The 20194-nt window shown below is 40.0% G+C and overlaps 1 protein-coding gene across 1 annotated transcript in view; it reads left to right on the top strand.

Moving 5' to 3' along the window:
- LOC122797882 (gastrula zinc finger protein XlCGF57.1-like) overlaps positions 1-20194 on the top strand; it is a 143021-nt gene that overhangs the window by 7875 nt on the left and 114952 nt on the right. The window lies entirely within an intron of this gene.

Below are 20194 nucleotides of genomic sequence, written 5' to 3'. Positions count from 1 at the left end.
GTCTGTTAATTTTTTTTTGTTCGGATGGATAACCTCTCCTGAGAAACATCTCAATCAACACTTCACATTCTGTGATAAACCCTTCAGTTTCAGACACCATGCAGGTTAACCCGAGCATCCAGCCCTTGACCACAGCTTTTTTTTCTGATAAACCAGATGCCAACTATCAAAATGCAAGTATGTGTTAGAAAAAGTACTCTTCCTATATATAATAGAAATGTAACAAGATTGCAGCATATTTTTTTGTCAGCTCAACATCTAGATACACAATTTTGTCTGGGTCATAACTACAAGTGAAACTTAAAAAATCCACTGTATTGTTGATGAACCTAAAAAAATCCTCCAACTTCTGTTGGGTATCATTCCATAAAATAAATACATCATTCAGGAAGTGTGTATAATAACCAGGAATCCTTGAAATGACTGTTGAAAGTGTTTGATTTTTCCCATTGTGTCATGACCAGGTTGGTAAAACTGGGAGCACAAGCTGCCCCTATTACCACAACAGTCACCTGCCTAAAGTAATAGTTCTTGAAGAAAATGAAGTTATTTTTAAGGACAAAGTCCATTAACACAACTGCTGCACTAAGTTTATCAGCTTGTAGGTCTGCTAAATCAAATAACTGCTCCTGAGACCATGTTAGGCATAATTCTTGTGGAATAACCCAATTATAGATTTTTTACATCAATTGGAACAAATATAATATCCACCCCAAAATTTAGGCTGTTTAATTTATTCAAAAATGCCAAGAAGCATTGCAAACCCATGTCACTTTTTCTAAATCTGCTTTTAGCAACTGATCTAAGAGTGTCACTGTTAAAAGGTTTTCGATCTAGTTGCATCTCCTGCATGTGTCATCCTTTGGATGAGACATTAAACCATGGTTTCAACTATTTCAGTTCATGGTAGCTCATGAATGTATAAGATCCCAATGCACCTATCGAAAAGAGTAGGAACATTTCCCCAGTGGTATAAATACCGCTTTGAGTCTCCTCTGAAAAGAGGCCACTAGAGTAGTGGGACTAACCCAGTCAACAAGGATTAATAAAATAAAATGTTAGCATTTCAGTTCTGCTGCCTGATTTCAGTACCTTTTTAATGGAAGCCCCTCTAAAGAATACACAGGGTGATGCATAATGATATGTGATGTCCTGTCAGTGTTTAGAATAACAAATTGTAGAATAGCAGTATTGCCTTATTGCCAGAGTTACAGGGCTCAGTTTTATACCTTGTGCTGTTTTGTTAATGTCTAACTTTAAAGGGAAGCCCTTTTTGTGCTGCTAAATGGAGCAGCCTGGTTTGCTCAGGATGAAATGGTGCACTGGAAAATTGGAGATGGAAATACTGAGCACATAGAGAGCAACATGAGGCTGGTACACAGGTCCACAATATTGTGGCTGTAGGGCAGAATATAGGACCATGAGTCTGACAGCATCCCCTATGAGCTCATAATTTCTTACTAACATCTGACCATGCAGAGGGTTACAGTGTTAAATTGCTTTATTTCAACAGATCTGTATTGTTCTGGGTCTCACCATGGCTGGATTAGATGCAGACAGGACTGTTAAAACTGGTGTGGACATAAGAATGACAAGCCTTAGGGTTTCTGCTTTAACTGTGTCTAAAGGCATTGATTGTGGTCTGGGCACCAGAACTGGATGGTTCCTACACTGAGTTAACTGGTGATCAGATAGAGAAATTGAAATGCCTCCCCATAAATGGAAGCTGTAAAGATGGAACCAGACTCATGTGATGTTAATACATAACAAAGGTGGTGCAGTCTCTGTGCTTATTAGCCAGTTAGTATTTGGGAAAGTGTGCACAACATATTCTGAGTGATGGATAGCTGTAGCAATCATGGCAGGTAGGGAAGGACCTGAAGTGCATAAAGTCTGTGCAACCAGGTGCGATTCACAGCAGAGATGCCCAAATATGTTAGCTTTAGTACAATCGTTAATAAAGTATTATGTAGGACATTGTGCAGAAGAATAGAAAATTGGCTTTAGTATAATTGTTAACAAGGTATTGTGAGGTAGATTGTGCAGAAGGATAAAATGTTGGCTTTAGTACAATCGTTGGGAAATTATGCAGAAGAATGGACTGGGGTACAACATCCTGAGGCTGTGATGGCCAAAGTCTACAAAGACCCATCAAACCCGGCTTCCTGTAGACCTACTGAAAATCTAAACCATGATTACAAAGTGTTTAGGTCTAGAACAGGTAAAAGAATGGCAAAGATATGGATCAATGTGGTTTTGTGGAGGGGAGGCAAACATTTGACAACATTAACAAAACAGTGATGATCCACAGAAAAGCAGAGTGTTGTTGGGTCTTGATGCAGAAAAAGTATTCAGTGGAGTAAGTTGGGATTTTATGAATAGGTCAATATAACCATTTGCATAACCTAATACAATAATAAGGTTAATTAGGAGGATATGTGTGGGATTAGAAGCAAAAATTAAAGTAAGATGGTTCCTTTCTAACAAGTTGTGTCTGAAGAGGGTACCAGGCAGGGGTATCTTCTTTTCCCTTTGTTATTTGCTTTATATTTAGAACCACTGACAATGAAAATGCGGGTCTCAAAAATCAAGGCTGTAATTGGTTTGGTAATCAAGAAAAGTTAACTTTATTTGCAGATGATATTATTTTGTACCTGATAAATCCAGAAAAGGATATATCAGTGTTGTGGAACATCTTGAGACCGTTTCAAGTCTTTTCAGGATATTAATGAAGATAAAACAAAGGCTATAGCTGTGAACTATGTACCCGCACATGAATTGATCCAGCAATGCCCATATTTATGGGCACACAGATTAAGTATTTAGGAGGATGGATTAAAAAGCATTCTGTTGTTGCAGCTAAGGATATGAGCGAAGAGACTGTACAAAAGGCGGTACAAACATTGAGAAACTGCAAGCTCTTGTATGGATATGGATAGCAAGAAGCAAGCAGTCAACATGTTTTAGTCCATTTAGTTTTGTAAACAGGTCAGAGATGTTTTATCAACCAAAGAAGTTGTGGACAATAATTAATAAAGAGTTAGAGGCAGTTATCTGGGAGATGAAGAGGACAACGATAGTGGGATAAATTGATCCTTCCAACAGAACAAGGTCGATTAGGATTACATGATTTGAAAGGGGCATTTTAAAGCTACACAGTTAAGGCTCTTACACATAATACAAGCAGAAAGCTATAATTAAGTAATTAAAACAGGAAAGGGAGAATAATGAAAGGGGGAAATTCAAGAAATAATGAGACTGGGATTTTGGATGCAGATCCTTAATGGAATAACTATAGAGTACTATACTCCTAAAGGTGCAGAAAGTATTCTAAGAACTAAGCTAACATAGAACCAGAGAAAGGAGGTTTTGCCAGTAGTGATGATGGCATTTAGGGGTACAGCAAGTAGGCAAGAGGGGTCTGGAATTTATTGTTAACAAAATGGCAAATGAACAAATGTGATGTGAGCAGATAACTAGAGAGGGAACGGTAACAGAATGAGAAGAGGCCAAAAGGACATTTGGACTGCAGGCTGTAGACTGCCTTCCCCATCAGGGACTTATATCTGAGTATAGGCAAAGAGAAATTGATAGGGGAATCCTAAGTGAAAGACCTGCTCTGGTAGAGATTTTAGTTGAATTTAAATCAAAATCTGCTGTTAAAAAGAGATAATTAGTGGAGTATATAAAATATTGTACTATAACTGTAGGAATCAATCAGAGGAGGTTAGAAAGGATTGTGAAGAGAGATTAGATAAGCAATTCTGAAGTAAACAATGGGAGGACATATGCATGGCTTCCAAGTAAAGTTTTTATGGAATTATATGACTATCTAAGTGTAAAACATCCTAGGATTCCATTATTTTATGGGATCACAAAAATAGACAAATCTATCAATAACCCTCAGATGCATCTGATAGTATCAGCATGGGGATGGGTTACTGAATCTTTATCAAAATTCTTAGACTTAAAATTAAAAGAATGCCCCTTTTGCAGTCTCCCACCATAGTTAAGGATACACCAGACTTTTTAACTCGGCTATATGAGTGGTCCATTCATCATGACATTTCAAGCTGTTAATTAATTTCACTTAACATAGAATCTTTTTTTACTGTAATCCTTAATTCTTAAGGTATAGAAATGGTTAGCAGTATTTATTGTCTGTTCTGACATTTGATCTTTTCAATATTAACTTGATCTGTGAATTGTTGGAGATTGTACTCACAAATAATATATTTATTTTTAAAGAAAATGTAAAGATGCTGCGATGGGTACCCTCATTGCGAGCACCTACAAAAATATTGTAATGTATACTTGGGAAACTGAATTTATTTTAAATGCTAGTAACAATCCATATTATCACAATATCTGCTTTTATAACATTTGTCAATGATCTCTTTCTGATTTGGGACAGTGAATCACAATCATTTGATGAATTTGTAACATACATTTCTAATACCACTGACTTTCTGAGATTTAAGAAGAATCTTAAGTACAGTCAAAATTATTTTTTTGGACATAATCATGAAAGATCACTTTGGAAGATTAGAGACTACCCTATATAAGAAACCTGTCAAGCAAAACAATTATTTGGATAGAAGCAATATGCATCCACCTTTTGTTTTCAGCAACATTGTTACGGGGCAAATGTGTAGAATAGCACATTTGAATATTAATGATGAAGCCATGATAATGCAGTTTAATTCTTTAACTGATGATTTTTACAACGGGGATACAAATATAATAACAACATTACACAAGTAAGGAAAATAATTCAGGATAAGTGACACATTGATTTTAAACTTATCTTTTCAGCTAATAATGTAAAAAACAAATTATGGGCCAGTAGTATTCCTAGGTGTGCATTTACTTATAACAGCCACACTAGGGCTATTCAAGGAATTGTGAGGAAATACTGGCACATTATACAGCAGGTACCTGAATTAAATAATAATGAGATGTTTTCTTTGAAATTTGGCTTCAAGAACAGTAGAAATCTAAAGAAAAAAAATTGTTATAAGAACAAGCTCGCATTGCCAATTCTGTCTAAGTATGTAAACCGGGAACTATTAAATGTTATAACTGTACATATTGCAATTTTATTTATACTGAAAGGGAGATACAGCATCCAATAAAACATGCTTAATTTTAGATTGCATGCTTTTGGATCATGTAATACAAGAAATGTAATATACATGGCAATATGTAGCTCCTCTGAAGCCTATTATATAGGCAACACTAATAGAAAATTTAAGGAGTGCATTGCTGGACATTTATCAGATATTACATGAAAAGTAACTACAAACACATTTATATAGATGTAGTGCTACAATAGATAATACGCATATTTTTAAATTTTTGATTTTACAAACTATAAGGACTCCTATTAGGGGTGGTAACTCCCCAAATGACGTTAACATACTGCAAGAGGGTCTCACAGCTAGAAATAACTGATGCCAAAATCATGGCCTTAAATTAAAAGCAAAACACTGTATTATCATACCAGTCGGTAGAAATACGGCCCCTGCTGATTACCATAATGTGGCGGCAGTGGTCAGAAAAGCCTTTTACTTGGTTCATCTCATAAGTAAAGGGATTGCATCCAGAAAAAAGCAGGTTATTACTTCTCTGTACTCCTCCCTCATTAGACCCATAATTGAGTATAACTCCCCATTTGGTATGTACCTCTCCAAACACCTGCACCAACTGGAAAGGCCAAAGAAATACCTCACAAAGAGAATCCATGCCTCCAACATCTGTCCTATGTGGACAGGCTCAAATCACTATCACTTTACTCAGTATCATACAAATTGCTTAGAGGTGATTTGTGTCTTGCCTACAAGGCAATATTGGACCCTGCCCTACTAGAGATACTCCATATCTATAAGTCTAACTCCCCACGCATTACCCACTCGATAGACCTAAATCTAATACGCAACATCAATAAAACCTGCTGGAGAGACAGTTTTGTCTCCCAGAGGCTGCCCCGTCTCTGGAATAGACTTCCCACACATGTCAAACAGAATACTTCACTGACCCTCTTCAAGCACAGCCTTGATGAGTGGATGGGAAAACACAAATTTTTCCCAGGGGGTACAACCTTTGTCTCTCATTGACAGGGGCAACAGGTGGTGACTAAGGTTTCTTTTTTGGGGATAAACTCTTGGCTAGGCTAGTAAGGGCCCCAGGGCCATTAGCTTAGTAACCTCCTTTGATCCTATAATATAACTAATTATACAGAGAAAGAGGAGGTTAAATGGATGCTTCACTTTAGGGCAAATTTGGTTTGAATGGTTATGTAAGCATTAACCCTATACTGAAGGAACTGCAAGAACAAGCTTGATGTATTTACCTTTAATCATCTAATTGATTAATTTTTTTTTTATCACATGATGTTCTTTTAAATGTATAAAAGATGTATTCTACATTGAATTCAACAGCCTGCTGAAGCATATGCAAAAGCTTTTAAAACTTGCCTTTTTATGTGCGTTTTATTGTGTTTTTGTCATAATAAATACTCTGGCATACTTCCAGACGACTTATTCTTTGATTAAAGTAGACATAATAAAAAAACATTGGTTAAGAATCGACACAAGTTATATGACAATTTAATATTTAGAGAATTTTTAGACTGTTTGTAGAGAAATTAAAGGTAAGTTAGTCTAATGCAAACAGGAACTGCTGTACGAAGTGAGGGAAAAACAGGCTTATTGCATATTTAGAGAGAAAGTCGGGAAAGAGAATTGGATAGAAGTAAGTAAATGTATAACTGTCTGTGTCATAAGTCATAATTTAATAAAGATGTTTATTGTTTGAAAAAAAGTAAGTGAAGAAAGGAGAGTAAAGGGGTAGAAGGAATGAAAAGGTACTTGTTCACATTTAGGGATATCGTTTATCCTGGTTTTGAGCAAAAACAGAGCCAGCTTTTAGATAGGAAGTCTTTCAAAGTTGTTTTGAAAGATGAGAAGGAGTGTATTGACCTGATGCATACAGGTAGGGAGTTCCAGGCATTGGCAACCTTGTACAAGTACAGACAATGCCCAGCAGACTTGATAGGTTTATAGACAGACAGGAGTTTTTTGTAACTGGATTGCAATGACTGAATGGGAACATAGCTGTTTAGAATGGGTTTTAGTGCTGGATAGCCAGAAGGATGCTGGATAATTGGGTCTATATTAGTTTGCTGAAATGTGATTTCAGCAAACACGTAATCATCTACCCCTAACCAGTGAAAATCACTTCAGTAATTCACTGAATTTACCAAGGAGAAGTAAATACTTGTCCTGCAGCACAACGGATCAACATCTAAGAAAATCGAAGCCCCCCGATGTGGGGGGCACAGCGCCCCACACCCCCTCAACTATATATACCAACTACAAGATTGCACTACAGTGGAGAAAAGGGAAAAGTTGTGTAGTTGGCCAACTACTTCTTTGCCCTTGGTTAATTCAGTGAATTGCAGAAGCAATCTTCACTGAATTGGGGTCGATGATTTAGATGTTCGCTGAAATCACATTTCAGCAAACTAATGTAGACCTGGTTATAGCATCGTTTAAGTTTTAATTTTTATGAAGCCTGGAGGTTAGTAAGAATGGGAGCACCATAAAGAACCATGGGGAGGAGATAAGTAGTGGCATGTGTAGCTTTACTTGTGTTAGTGAGAGTTTTTGACTCAGTAAAACATCCCTAGTTTTTTGATGAGTTTTTCTTATGCATATTTTTATATGCAAGTGGAATGTAAGATTATCATCCACTTTCACCCCTAATAGTTTGCTATGCGAAATGACTTCAATGGTTCTATTATCAAGAGAGAGGACTTTAAATTTTGTTTTTTTTCATGAGAGAGGGATTTTTGGAGAAAAAAGTAGCAGCTTGGTCTTTTTTGGGCTGAGCATGAGCTGTGAGTTATGAAGCCATGTTTCAATGGCTGCTAAATCTTACTGAGTAATGTTTTGGAGGTGTACCATATTGTCAGATGTGCAAATGAGTGGAATCATCTGTGTATTGTATTACGATGGCCTGTTGTGTGGATGTATACAAGGTGTTGGTGAAAATGTTAAAAAAGAGGGGACCAAGGATAGAGTTTTGTGGTACACTGGTGGTTACTGGGAGGTATGGAGGAGGATGAAGTGCCATTTTACTGACTGATACTTATTGGACAGGTAGCTTTTGAACCACAGAAGGGTGGGCTGAGAGACCCCTAGTGAGGACATTTGAAGTAGAAGTTTGATGCGACAAACTGTTTGAAGGTGAAAGTGGATGTGGCGGTAATGTGGCTGTTGGGCAAGGTTGGGATTAGATGTTGAAGAATTCTTGGTTAGAGATGCAGTGCTATCTATAAAATATGAGTTTAACTGTATTGCAGTTTCTAGTGGTGAGTTAACAGGAGAGAAGTTTGGGTTGAATTTTTGGCCGGGATGTAAGATTTCTTTACTGGATGTCCAAAATTTTATAGGGTTGTGTTTAGTATTTATCTGAAAGTTATTATAGTATAGTTTTTTTGTCTTCATTTATTTGCTTTTTTGTATGATTGTGAAGCATTCTGAAGTTTTCAAGATATTGAGGTGTTCTCTGTTTCTCCATTGTTGTGTGATATATATATATATATATATATATATATATATATATATATATATATATATATATATATATATATATATATATATATATATATATATAAAATATATATGTGTGTGTGTGTGTGTATCCTACCTACACTGGGATATGCATGGGGGTTTGTGCCCCTGCAAAAAGAGAAAGTTTTTTTTGTTGTTAAACATGCACATTCACGTATTCAGTAAAGTGTGGTCATTGTTTTGAGTGTTGGCAGTAGTGCAATTTAACTGTTGCTAATGCACCCATAAAATAAGTGTGTTCACACACACACACACACACACACACACACACACACACACACACACACACACACACACACACACACCATACATTATTCTTATTTATCATTTCTTTAATGGGCTTGTTCTTGGACCTTTGCCCATCATGACCTTGCTCACAAGAACAGCAGTGTGTATGTGCAGTTTGTGAAGCCACTCAGTGTGTTTTGTGGAGGTGGTAAGAAACCCGAGAGCTGAGAGAATACCCATGCAGACAGGTGGAACGTGTACAAACTTTACAAAAACAATGACTGGAATTCAGAAGTGAACCTCAGAACCTGGGGCTCTGGGACAGAGATCTTGCCACTGATCTGCCTTGTGTGTGTGTGTGTGTGTGTGTGTGTGTGTGTGTGTGTGTGTGTGTGTGTGTGTGTGTGTGTGTGTGTGTGTGTGTGTATACACACACACATGATCAAGCTCACTGATTATGTCTTAATCAGGTAGGTTGATGTCATGATACCAACAGGTATGAGCCAAGCACTGAGCAACACACTACCTTCTCCAAGGATGATGGCATGATACCAACAGGTATGAGCCAAGCACTGAGCACCATACTGCCTTCTTCCAGGTATGAGCCAAGCACTAAGCACCACACTACTTTCTTCAAGGATGATGCCAAGCACTAAGCACCACACTACTTTCTTCATGGATGATGCCATGATACCAATAGGTATGAGCCAAGCACTGAGCACTATACTGCCTTCTTCAAGGATGATGCCACTGTTCCAACAGGTATGAGCCAAGCACTAAGCACCGCACTACCTTCTTCAGGGATGATGCCATGATACCAACAGGTATGAGCCAAGCACTGAGCACCATACTACCTTCTTCAAGGATGATGGTATGATACCAACAAGTATGAGCCAAGCACTGAGCACCACACTATCTTCTTCAAGGATTATGCCATGATACCAACAGGTATGAGCCTAGCACTGAGCAGCATACTACCTTCAAGGATGATGCCACATTACCAACAGGTATGAGCCCAGCATTGAGCACCATACTACCTTCTCCAAGGATGATGCCACTTTACCAACAGAAAATGATTAATTTTAACAATTGGCTTAGCATTTGGTGTCAGTCCAAGGAGGTACAATATTTGATGGCCTGGGAGGACATAGCTGACAGGACATACAGCTTTGCCACAGATGATCTGCCCTTATCTCCATTAGGCTTTTGGATATTGCCATAGGACTTTTCCACCCCTATAGTACCTTTTTTTAGGCAATACCAAACTAATAAACCTTCCAATTTTACAGAACCTATGAAGGAATATCTGAAAGTGGTACTGCTCAGTGCTAAAAGTCGTAACAAGTAACCCCCCCCCCCCTGCAAGCCTTCCTCTACCAGGAGAGTGTAGGCATTTGTGAAGTAATGGAGGCATACCTGGTCCTCGGAGTCCAGTTTGGATACAGGAAATCATTATTCTTTCGGAAAAAAACCTGGCTAGGTTTAGAAAAGCCCACTGGGCTGTTAGCCTAGTAACAATCTATTAATCTATAGTATATGTATGCATAATAGTGTATATTCTACTTTTGTATTATATGTTTTATATTTATGTATCTTACTCTCATAGCGTATGTCTATGTGCAAGTTATTGGGTGCCTATGAGCTGTAACTAGCTGATCGTGTCCTGAGTGATTGCAAATGCTGCACTGCACAAAAAAAATTATAGTCTCCCCTAGACCCTTATACCTAAAATTACTAATTATACTAACTTGCTACCCCCGCAACTCTTGGAAAAGGGCAAATTCTTAATCTTTGCTTACTCTACATGTGTTTTGATTAACAGTGATCTGTTTAATTGGGGCATCAGATCCTGACTTCTGCTATCGACTGCCTGATTGGCGTAGTATTTGAATTGCATTTCTAGCTTCAGTAATTTCTAACAGGGGTGCAAAAATGACCATTCCACTTCCCTAGCTACCAAATAAATAAAATGTTGTAGTCCCAAGTTTTTATTCTGTTAGTCCCTACTCACCTGTTATGCTACTATACAGGTCCATTAGTTAGGCAAGAGCTCCCTGGCTTTCACTGAAAATGGGTCTCTCCACAATTGGAAAACTTCTGTTAACTGAACATATTAATAAAAATACTGTGAATGTGCCCACATTACAAAAAATGCAAGTCATTTAGTTCTCACAGAAGAAATTAAGCACAATCAGACAGATAGCATCCAATTAAACTTTATTTTTATTTTGTTTTATAGTCATGTAAGTGAACAGGCATGTCTCTGACCCTTTTTCAGACATTGACCGCAGGGGTAAGGGATAAGGCAGTACATGTATATAGGCATTTTATTGTAGTCAGTTAATTATTGTTTTTTCCCATATCCCAAAACACATAGTGTCTAGATAAAAAGCTTAGAGACATTGGAGAAAACCTCTAGACTCCACACAGACATGCCTGGATTGAATTCTGGACTTTGGGACAGTGAGTCCTAAGTCTTAATACAGGGACAACTGTATTAAAAAGTATAATAGGTGATCCCAGCAGAATGGTGACTATCATATGTCATCCACAGTGAGCTATTGCAAAAATTGACTGTAAATTAGTGCCAAATAGAGACTGAAAGGAGATTCGGACAGATAGAGAGGAGAGGTAGAGGACGTTGTCTACATCAGGTTAGGTCAGGCTTATTGGCAGCATTCACAGTAGTTTAGATTGAGTAAATCTGTTTTTCTCTGTCTTTTGAAACTTAGTTTCATTAGTACATCCAATGCATGAGCAGAGAGAATTCTTTAAGATGGATAGCAAAGTGGATAGTGCTTTCTCACCAGATTTGCAGGCATGGGGGAATTCTTGGTGCAGGAATTGTTCTGAGGTCTAAGGTTGCTTGAAGGTTTATACCAGGTAGATCTCTGTGGATGAAAGAAAAAGCAGATGAAAGTCAGGGCTGGATTTGGTAAGGAAAACCACTAAAGTAGGATAAATACACTGCAAGGAAAACTGCTAAAGTACAGTGCAGTGCTATGACTTTACAAGACTGAGAAGCTCTGGGTCACCTTGTGGAAATCCCCCCCCCCCCCCCGACACCTTCCACTATAGCTGAGTGATGGAATAGATTTGGTTGCTGTGTAGTGTGTGCCCTTCAGCTGGAAATGTGTAGTCAATGTTTAATGCACTTTTGTGTCCACTCGGGTGCTTCACATAGTCTAGCCTGTCTTGCAAGAAGATGTGGTCAGATAGCTTGTGTCAGACAGGATAGCATTAGGTTTTGGTATCTTGGGCAGTGGATAATTCTGGAAATGATACTTGACTGTGATTCTGTATCCATCTGTTTCATGCTTACTCTGCAGGATCTTGAAACAAGTCTGTGAACCAGGTGTTTAGCAGGAAACCTAGCTTGTTGCCTTCACCTACAGGGTCATACTTATATATTTTCCTTTACAACTGCTTATGCCAGTGCCTCTGATGTATGTCTGTTCATTTTCCTCAGTTTGTAGCCATCACCATTGTATGACAGGTCCTGTGCTGTATGTCTGTTCATTTTCCTCAGTTTGTAGCAGTGCCATTATATGCCAGGCCCTCTGACATACGTCTGTTAATTTTCCTTGGTTTGTAGCAGTGTCCATTATATGCCAGGGCCTCTAATGTATGTCTCTTCATTTTCCTCAGTTTGTAGCAGTGCTCATTAAATGCCAGGGCCTCTGATATATGTCTGGTCATTTTCCTTGGTTTGTAGCAGTGTCCATTATATGCCAGGGCCTCTGATATATGTCTGTTCATTTTCCCCTGTTTGTAGCAGTCCCATTACATACCAGGGTCTCTGATATATGTCTGGTCATTTTCCTCGGTTTGTAGGTGTCCATTATATACTAGGGCCTCTGATATATGTCTGGTCATTTTCCTTGGTTTGTAGAGGTGTCTATTATATACTAGGGCCTCTGATATATGTCTGGTCATTTTCCTTGGTTTGTAGCAGGGTCCATTATATACCAGGGCCTCTGACATATGTTTGGTCATTTTCTTCGGTTTGTAGCAGTGCCCATATGCCAGGGCCTCTGACATATGTCTGGTTATTTTCCTCCATTTGAAGCACTGCCCATTAAATGGCAAGGCACTCTGAATGGTCCTCTGTCTTATCTTCAATACCTTACAGCTCCAGGGTTTCTGTCTCTCTGCCAAGTGTGTTCAGGTATTATATGTCCTGCCAGTGTCAGCATGTGGTTTTCTTAGATATTCCAAGTTTCTTTCCAGCTTCCAAAAGCATGCAGGTAGGCTGTTTAAAGTGTCTCTATATGTTGCATTCAACATTGCCTTCATACTTTGGGTCACGACTGAAAAGGATACGTGATGATTAGTTCACATACACACTTAACAAATCAATAAATGACATTAAAATTTAACATTTCCTTTAAGCTGGCTATGAGAAGGCTTAGAAATTGTGCTATGTAACATTGTAGTTCACTTGCCTGGTAGATGTGCTCATTTCTGGAGGATTGTTTTCTTCTGCTACTGGTTGCTTTCCTCTGTCTTGCTAAGTAAGGCAGTTAACTGGTCAGTCTTCAGCTCTAGAGTTGAAGACTCTCACACCTCTAAAGAAAACTATTAACTCTTGGACTTCTATAGAATACCATTACTGAGTTCCCTTGAGTTTAAATTCCTTTATTTGGCAGATGAGTGCTGCTTAGAAGACTGAGTGTACTTTGCCAGATAACAGCTATGTTTATAAGTTCAGTGGATAGAGTTTGAAGAAGTAACCTCCCCAGCTGACAAGAAAGGGGTGCAGAAGTTGTCTAGGTTGTCTAAAGTTGCCTTTATTAATCAAGGGACATTTGCATAGATGCATGTGGGTGGGTTTCTTTTACCATCTCTCTCTCTTCATTTTTTAATGTGTTTGAATATTTTAAATACTATAAAGGATACAAATAATAAAACGCATCCTTTAAAATGCATAATTTTAAATAGCATATGTAAAATGTACACAATAATAATGTCCTTACTTTAGTGTACTGGAACATCTGCTCATTGTTGTGTCTTTTAAGTTGCGCCAAGCTTTTGTAGAATTTCTTCATCAGATCTCCCAGAAGTTTATACATAACAAACAGTTTTTTCTTTAATATAGATTTTCTTTAAGCAATTTTTCAAGCCATCCCTTTTTATCTTTAAACCATTTCATTACTTGGAGGTAGTATACTTTGTGTCTTAAGTTTGAAAAATGGACAAGGACTAGAAGCGACAGTAACCTGAAATGGATTAGGAGAAGAATTCTACTGGGGGGCAGGTAATTAAGTGTGCTCTGCATGAAGGGTGCCTGTTTTGGCCATGCTACATGTGGGGCAGTTCCTGATAGCAATAGTACAGTGTTAGTAAACCACTTTCTTACACTTACTTAGACTTAAACGCATGCTCAATTTAAAAATATTAATGCCTGGCCTTGAGTGATGAAAAATAGTGAGCCTTGACCTTAAGGGATCTAGAGGATTATGGGAGAATTAGAGCCTGATAATCTATCTTTGAATATAGAAGCCTGACTCAAAATATGGGAATGAGCTCCCTCTGGGGGAAACCTACCTGGTTTCTATTGTAGTTCTGAAAGGACTGCTATGTCTATGGGGTGTCAGGAGCTTACACTCACTTTTGAAGCATTTTACAAGGGAAAAAAAAAAGAATATAAATAAATAAATAAACAAACTACTGCAAGAATAAATGAAGGCCACGTGCTAATGGTCCACGTCCTCTTATGCGTGATTTTTTTCTTGGTAGAGTTAAGACCTGGGCAAGTAAACGGAAAAGGGGTTTTGTGGTACTCATCAGGCCATGAGCTTGCGAGTGCCTTGGCCAAACATAGGGCCTATTGTGGTGTTCCAATTAAGGTATCTCATTGATCTTTTGAGGGGAAGGGAGAGAACATCACTGGTAAAGTGAGGAACATGGACCCTGAATCCGAGCAGTATTTGGCAGGGGTGCAGTCAAAAGAACTGCTGATGCAATGTGGGGAAGTCTACCACGTGGGTGTGGGACTATGTTCATTTAGAAATGTCCAAAGGTTTTAGAAGTGGAAAATTGCAAAACTTGTCCATTAAGGATTCCATGTCAAATATCAAAAGCGTATTTAGGTTCATAGGTTCATACTAGGCTATATGCCCAAGGGCATTTATAAGCCTAGCCCATAGTTATGTGGCTTTCGCCACCCCTTTAGTTTGAAGAAAACTATGTCTATTATTTTGCTGTGCCTCTGTCAAGCAGTGACACTGAAGTAATCCCTAGGGTATATCTGCGATCTCCCATCCATTGGTCAAGATTCCTCTTGAACAAGGCCAGCGAGGTGCTCTGCCTCACATGTACCGGGATTTTGTTCCACAGCATAGGGAGTCTCTGGGTGATGAATCTGTCCCTCCAGCACGTTCTATTAATAACCATGTCAAGGTTTAAGTCTCCCGCCCTTGTGGTTCTGAGGGATCTAGATTTTTTGAGGTGAAGCATATTCATCAACTCTGGGTTTGACATGGCCTTATATGTCAGACACAGGTCACCTCTGAGCAAGCGGTATGCGACTGAATAGAGCTGGAGTTCTTTCAGTCTGGCAGCATAAGACATATTATTGAGACCCTTTATCCTTTTGGTGAGGAACTTTTGGGGCCTTTCCAGCTGCTGCAGGTGTCGGGTCAGATACATTCCGAATGGGGCATTGTACTCAATCATAGGTCTAATGAGTGATGAGTACAGGGGGACGATGACCTCCCCAGATCTAGATGTGAATCCCTTCATGATCAGGTGGGCAATGTAGAAGGTTTTCCTAACTACTTTGGCAACATGAGTGTCAAACGAAAGGTTACTGTCAACCTGGGTCCCCAGATCCCTGATGACTTCTTCTGTGCTCAGTGGATTGCCACCTATATGGTAGCTAGGGGTAACCTTGTTTTTCCCGAAGGGTATGACTATGCATTTCTTGACGTTTAACTTTAGGCCATGGCTCTGGCACCAGTTATCCATTTCTGTGAGGCCCTTCTGAAGGATATCTGTGTCAGATGTGTTTTCGACTATGCCGCCCCGTTTGCAGTCATCTGCAAACTTTGTCAGCCATAACCCTCCTGTGTTTGCTTGTACTTCAGAAAAGTAGATGCCGAACAAGAGTGGTCCCAGGACTGAGCCCTGTGGGACACCACTTGTGACAGGCTTTGAGTCTGACATGGCGCCAGCAACTCTGACCCTGTGGGTTCTGTCACTTAGCCAGTTTGCAACCCATCTTGTGATGTATGGGTTTACATTTAAGCCGATGAGTTTTTCGATGATACCTGAGTGGGGTATTGTGTCGAAGGCCTTTGCCAGGTCGAGGTAGGCTGTATGGACTGCCTTGCCCTCTTCAATGGCCTTGGTGACTGTTTCGAAAAAGTCGACCAAGTTTAAGAGGCATGATCTGCCTTTGACAAAGCCAAACTGGGATGGATCCAAAGTCTGCAAGTTCCCTATGTCTTTATTTATGAGTTCCATTATGATCCTCTCCATGGCTTTGCAGATAAGGCTTGTCAAGCTAATGGGACGGTAATTTCCAGGGTCGGTGGAGGCACCGCCCTTATGAAGTGGGACCACAGTCGCCGTGCACCACTCCTTGGGTACGTATCCTGAGGTGAGGCTAAGATTAAACAGCTGTCCTAACTGCGGGTTTAATTCCTCATTGAGTTAAGTGGAGCACACAGCCGGGGACACCATCCAGTCCCATGGATGCTGTGTTTTTTGCCTTGGAGAGAGCAGTTCTCACCTGGGCGTTGGATATGTTTGGGGGGGCTACAATCCTCTGGTATAGATATCTCTCCTTTGGGGAGGGGAGAAGTTTGCACTGAACCTGTCAGCCAGTATGTTGGCAATGTGTGTAGGTTCAGTAATCTTCACATCATTTTGAACTAATTCCGAGCATATCTGGGAGTTTCCTCCTAGGTTTCTAACATAGCTAAAGAAGGCCTTATGATTGTCTTTTGAGTCCTTGGTGATTTTTCTCTCAAAATTTGCCTTGGATGATTTTATGAGAGCTCTTAGTTTTTACTTATAATGATCAAAGGTGTCTTACCTTTCAAGGATTTTGCTCTATCTTGTAGTAGCTTCCTCCTTTTGTTGTAGAGCTTGTTTATGGCTGGGGTCCACCAGACTGGACGCTTGCCTTTGGTACAAAGAGTCTTAGTTTTGTTTGGGATTGCCTGATCCATGCAGTCCTGTAGGTGCTGGTAGAAGGCATTTGTAAGTGATTCAGTGGTTTGAGTAATGTTTACCACTGGCTCAGGGGCCTTAAAGGAGACCACACTAGTTTTTAGAAGTGTGAAGTCGGCTTTTGAGAAGTTTTCACTGTGGTCTTTTTTATTTCAGGTGGGGGCGGGATGAGGACCTCCAGTGAGATTAGTTTATGATCTGATCTCACCAGTGAGGGGTATACTTCTGGTGTTGAACATTGTGATCCCATGTTCGTGATGATGAGATCAAGTATGTTTTCTCCTCTTGTGGGGATGGTGACTAGTTGTTCCATGGCATTTGAGTTTATGAACTCCAGGAACCTTTGGGCTAGAGTGTTTGGGCTTGAATAGTGTTCCCAGTCTATATTAAGGTAGTTGAAATCACCTAGTATGATGGTATTTGGAGATACATTTATCCCCTCCAGTGTTTTCAGGAAGGCCATGTGAGGTTCCTGAGTTTGAGATGGTGGCCTACAACATGCTACAAATTGCAGAGCAGTCTTGCCTATGGTTAATTGCACCTGGATGGTCTCCGATGCATCGTGCGTTGCCACCAACCTTGAGGTGTGTGTGTGTCCTTTATGAATATGGACACCCCCCCTCCTTTCTTAGTGTTGTCTGGATTTTGGGGCTGGAACGCATGATATGAGGTGAAACCTGATAGTGCTGGGGTGCTCTCAGGAGCCTTGAACCAGGTTTCTGTCACAGCACAAACATCGATGTTCTCCATACTGAGAAGGGCCTCGAGTGCGTGCATCTTGAGATTGAGACTTCTGGCATTGAGCAGCATTACCCTTAGTTTTTTTCCTTTTTTGTGTTCTAGGGTGGTAGGTTTAGAATTTGAGCTTTGCCTAAAAAAGGCACTATGGGGGTGGCAAGAGCCTTTGCCAATATCCGGAAGCCCAGGGTGACAGGTGCAAGCCGTCCCTTGCGAAGCATCGTGGCTTGTCCAGCATGTCATCCCAGGCAGACAGACATTGGATCCCCTTTGAATGACACCAAAATTTAAGCCAATTATTAAAGCTGATCATCTTATCACTGTATTGTGGCATCATTCTAGGTGAAGGTAGGATACTGCTCAAGGTCAGGGTCATACCTGCCTGGGCTACATAATCAGAGAGCTCCTCTATGTCTCTTTTCATGTAGTCCAAGGAGGTACATCTCAGGTCGTTCACACCAGCGTGGACAATGACAGAGTCGTACTTGTACCTGCTGTTGAGAGGCCCGAGTGCTTGCGTTATGTGGCGGATTCTAGCGCCCGACAGGCAGCTTACTGTGACCTTCTCCTTACTCAATCTGATGAGCGGGACGTCAGTGTGTCTGACTATGGAGTCACCAATGACGAGTGTGTCTGGCATTGTGTTTGGCCTTAAGGGCTGTGACTGTTTGGCACACTGACTATGTGGTCTATGTGTTGAATGTGTTGTGTCCTGAGGTGGCAGATGTTTGGGTGTCTGCTTTGGTGGCCTTTGCTGTTTTGGTAGATTTTTGATCAGAGCCTCCGAGTATGTCCTTGTGTATTTATGTGTATGATTTGAAGTATTGATAGTACTATGTGAGACTGGGTTTGTGGTGTGTGAGGTTACCTTCTCCTCCTGTCTGGTCTTGCCAGTCCTGTGTTGAGAGAGCTCAGCCTCCAGTTTGGCTATATAGTTGCATCTCTCGCATGTATTTGTGTTTTGTGGAAGAAGGAGAGGGTTGTCCGTGTACATGAGGCAATTGTAACATTGCCTCAATATTCCCAGATTCACCAGCCTGAGCAGGAGAGGACACTAGCAACTGATCCCTCGACATGCTAGAAGGAATAGACAAGGACTTTGAAAAGACTCCAGGGGATGTGGGTGATCGAAAAGGGATTTTGGCTAGTGGGGTACTATGTATAATAAAAGTGCTATATCAAGTAAAAAAAATACTTTAGGAGCAAGTGCTAGTCTTTACAGATAAAGAATAGTCTACTTAAGAATCAAGTAGAGCTGAACTTTCTAGATATAGAATACGCTGGTTTGATCAGCAGTACAGTTCAAGGAAGGCTGTTTTAAGGGAAAATTTGAAGAGTGGAATTTAGGCAGCCCGAATAGTTTAACCTTGATTAACCGCCGCTGCTCTTGTGTGCTCCTGTAGCAACTCCGCGCTAAAGCCTGCCAAAGCGTGCTTTATAGCAGGGGACTGGAAAAGACAGGAAATGACCCAAAATGGCCAATAAACTACAAGTTACTGCTTTAAACCACTCCTCTGAGGACAAACAGGCAGTTCAGTACTCCCCACCCTCACTGGTGAGTAAAGAAACTTCCCCTTGACCAAACAAGGAAAATGGAGAAACACAGGAACCAAGACAAAGCCCAGGGATCAGCAAAATCTGATCACTGGAACAAACTATTAGGAAAGTATGGAAAACAAGAGTATTTTTTTTTGTTTTTTTCAAGTTTTTTTTCAGATAGGCAGAAAATACAATAAATGCTGTGTTTTTCGACTAATTGCTATCAAAAGCTAGTACACTTGAGTGTATTAGCCTGTTGTTTAACTTTTAAGTAAAACTTAAACAAGCAAGTGCAACAAACAATTCAAGCTATTAAAAACAGTAAAAACAGGTAATAAGAGAATAAAACAGACCGAAATAGTAGTCGAAAGGCTTAAAAATTCAAAAATGCAGAAAAAAAATACTTAGAATCTGGAAAGTTTGTCTTTTCTGGTCTCTGCTGCTCTAGGAACTCTGCTGGACACCACGAGGAGCTGTGCTGAGTTCTCTATAGCCAGAAAAGCCCGCCAAAGCGTGCTTTATAGCAGGGGGCTGGAAAAGACAGGAAATGACCCAAAATGGCCAATAAACTACAAGTTACTGCTTTAAACCACTCCTCTGAGGACAAACAGGTAGCTCAGTACTCCCCACCCTCACTGGTGAGTAAAGAAACTTCCCCTCAACACTTGGAGAGCTTAAAAACATAAACCTGGTGGTAGAATATATATTTGCTTTGATGTTGGTGGGGGAATATAACTAGCTTAAATGCTGGTGGGAGGTACCATGGCTCCTAAGGTGCAAAGAATGTTTGCAAAAAGTATCATGATCACCCTTGTCAGTCAGTGGACATGAGGACTTAAGTGGGCTTCAGCTTGTGAAACCCAGAATGGCATTTA

Source organism: Protopterus annectens, chromosome 3.part1, assembly GCF_019279795.1.
Source record: "Protopterus annectens isolate FY-2018-M chromosome 3.part1, PAN1.0, whole genome shotgun sequence".
In the NCBI taxonomy this organism is placed as follows: domain Eukaryota; kingdom Metazoa; phylum Chordata; order Ceratodontiformes; family Protopteridae; genus Protopterus; species Protopterus annectens.
This window is presented reverse-complemented; position numbering and strand designations above follow the sequence as displayed.